This window comes from Morus notabilis, unplaced genomic scaffold (assembly GCF_000414095.1).
Source record: "Morus notabilis unplaced genomic scaffold, ASM41409v2 Scaffold370, whole genome shotgun sequence".
Classification (NCBI taxonomy): Eukaryota; Viridiplantae; Streptophyta; class Magnoliopsida; order Rosales; family Moraceae; genus Morus; species Morus notabilis.
Genome location: NW_010358187.1, coordinates 455,644 through 459,009, shown reverse-complemented (window position 1 = coordinate 459,009; position 3,366 = coordinate 455,644).

The following is a 3,366-nucleotide window of genomic DNA, read 5'->3' as shown; positions in this document are numbered from 1 at the left end:
ATGCTCTACCATGATTGTAGAGCTCAAAAGGAGCTTCGATTCGGCATATTATAGGCCCAGTAATGATATCTAGATAAAAAGGTATAGCCGTTTTCAGTCACAGTTTTCTGATTTTTTACCTCCGAAACTATTGAAAACAAATGAATTTAGGCCCGAAAAATTTGGTTGGCAGACTATGCCCTACCATGATTGTAGAGCTCGAAAACAGCTTCGATTTGGTATATTATAGGCCTAGTAACCATATCTAGATAAAAGGTTATGGCCCTTTTCTGTCACAGTTCTCTAATTTTTTCCCTCCAAAACTGATGAAAACAAGTGAATTTTGGCACCCAAAAAATTAGATTGGGAGGCTAGGCTCTGCCATGATTGTAGAGCTCGAATAGGGCTTCGATTTGGTATATTATGGGCCCAGTAACAATTTGTAGAAAAAAAGTTATGAGTGTTTTCAGTCACAGTTCTCTGATTATTTTCCTCCGAAACTGATGAAAACAAGTGAATTTTGGCCTAAAAAATTGGATTGGTGGGCTATGCCCTAGCATGACTGTTGAGCTCGAAAAGAGCTTCGATTTGGTATATTATAGGGCCAGTAACGATTTGTAGAGAAAAAGTTAAGGCTGTTTTCAGTCACAGTTCTCCGATTTTTTTCTCCAAAACTGATGAAAATAAGTGAATTTTCGCCCAAAAAATTGGGTTGGAGGGCTTTGTCCTGCCATGATTGTAGAGCTCGAAAAGAGCTTTGATTTGGTATATTATAGGCTCTGTAACGATTTCTAGACAAAAAGTTATGGCCGTTTTCAGTCACAGTTTTTCAATTTTTTTTACTCTGAAACTGATGAAAACAAGTGAATTTTGGCCCGAAAAATTGGGCTGGCGGGCAATTCCCTGGCATGATTGTTGAGCTCGAAAAGTGCATCGATTTGGTATATTATAGGCCCAGTAACATTTTGTAGACAGTTCTTCAATTTTTTTCTCCAAAATTGATGAAAATAAGTGAATTTTGGCCCGAAAAAAGTGGTTAGAGGGCTATGCACTGCCGTCATTGTAGAGCTTTAAAAGAGCTTCGATTTGGTATATTATAGGCTCAGTAAGGATTCTAGATAAAAAGTTATGGCCGTTTTCAGTCACAGTTTCCTGATTTTTTACCTCCAAAACTGATGAACACAAGTGAATTGTGGCACGAAAAATTGGGTAGGTAGGCTATGACCAGCCACGATTGTAGAGCTCAAAAAGAGCTTCGATTTGCTATATTATAGGCCCAGTAACGATATCTAGATAAAAGGTTATGACCCTTTTCTGTCACAGTTCTCCGATTTTTTTCCTCCAAAACTGATGAAAATAAGTGAACTTTGGCACCCAAAAAATTAGATTAGGGGCTATGCTTTGCCATGATTGTAGAGCTCGAAAAGAGCGTCAATTTGGTATATTATAGTCCCAGTAACGATTTGTAGATAAAAAGTTATGGCCGTTTTCAGTCACAGTTCTCTGATTTTTTTCCTCCGAAACTGATGATAACAAGTGAATTTTCGCATGAAATATTGGCTTGGCGGGCTAAGCCCTACTATGATTGTAGAGCTCAAAAAGAGCTTTGATTTGGTATATTATAGGCCAAGTAACGATATCTAGATAAAACGTTATGGTAGTTTTCAGTCACAGTTCTCTGATTTTTTACCTCTGAAACGGATGAAAACACGTGAATTTTGGCCCGAAAAATTGGGTTGGCGGGCTATGCCATGGCATGATTGTTGAGCTTCAAAAGTGCTTCGATTTGGTATATTATTGGCCCAGTAACGATTTGTAGATAAAAAGATGTGGCCGTTTTCAGTCACAGTTCTCTGATTTTTTTCTCCAAAACTGATGAAAATAATTGAATTTTGGCCCGAAAAATGTGGTTGGAGGGCAATGCCCTGACCAGATTATAGAGCTCTAAAAGTGCTTCGATTTGGTATATTATAGGCTCAGTAAAGATTTCTAGATAAAAAGTTATGGCGTTTTCAGTCATAGTTTTCCGATTTTTTTACCTCTAAAACTGATGAAAACTAGTGAGTTTAGGCCCAAAAAATTAGGTTGGTGGGCTATGCTCTACCATAATTATAGAGCTCGAAAGGAGCTTCGATTTGGCATATTATAGGCCCAGTAACGATATCTAGATAAACAGTTATAGTCATTTTTAGTCACAGTTTTCTGATTTTTTACCTCCGAAACTGTGGAAAACAAGTAAATTTAGGCCCAAAAAATTTGGTTGGCAGACTATGCCCTGCCATGATTGTAGAGCTCGAAAAGTGCTTCGATTTGGTATATTATAGGCCCAGTAACGATATCTAGATAAAAGGTTATGCCCTTTTCTGTCACAGTTCTCCGATTTTTTTCCTCCAAAACTGATGAAAACAAGTGAATTTTGGCACCCAAAAAATTGGACTAGGGTGCTAGGCTCTGCCATGATTGTTGAGCTCGGAAAGGGCTTTGATTTGGTATATTATAGGCCCAGTAACGATATCAAGATAAAACGTTATGGTCGTTTTCAGTCACTGTTCTCCAATTTTTTTCCTCCAAAACTGATGAAAACAGGTGAATTTTGGCCCAAAAAATTGGCTAGGCGGGCTATGCCCTGCCATAATTGTATAGCTCAAAAAGAGTTTCAATTTGGTCTATTATAGGCCATGTAACAATATGTAGATAAAAAGTTATCGTCGTTTTCAGTCACAGTTCTCTGATTTTGTTTTCTCTGAAACTGATGAAAACAAGTGAATTTTGACCCGAAAAATTTGGTTCGCAAGCTACGCCATGCTATGATTGTTGAGCTCGTAAAGAGCTTCGATTTTTTTTATTATAGGGCCAGTAATGATTTGTAGATAAAAAGTTATGGCCGTTTTTAGTCACAGTTCTCTGATTTTTTTCCTCTGAAACTGATGAAAACAAGTGAATTTTGGCCCAAAAAATTGGGTTGGATGGCTATTCCCTACCATGATTGTAGAGCTCGAAAAGAGCTTTGATTTGGTATATTATAGGCCCAATAACGATTTGTAGATATAAAGTTATGGCCGTTTTCAGTCACAGTTCTCTGATTTTTTTTCCTCTGAAACTGATGAAAACAAGTGAATTTTGGCCCGAAAAATTGGGTTGGAGGCTTATACCCTACCATGATTGTAAAGCTCGAAAAGGGCTTTGATTTGGTATATTATAGGCCCAGTAACGATTTGCAGATAAAAAGTTATGGACCTTTTCAGTCACAGTTCCCCAATTTTTTTCCTCTGAAACTGATGAACACATGTGAATTTTGGCGCGACAATTTGGGTTAGCAGGCTATGCCAAACCGCGATTGTTAAGCTTGAAAATTGCTTCTATTTGGTATATTATAGGCCCAGTAAC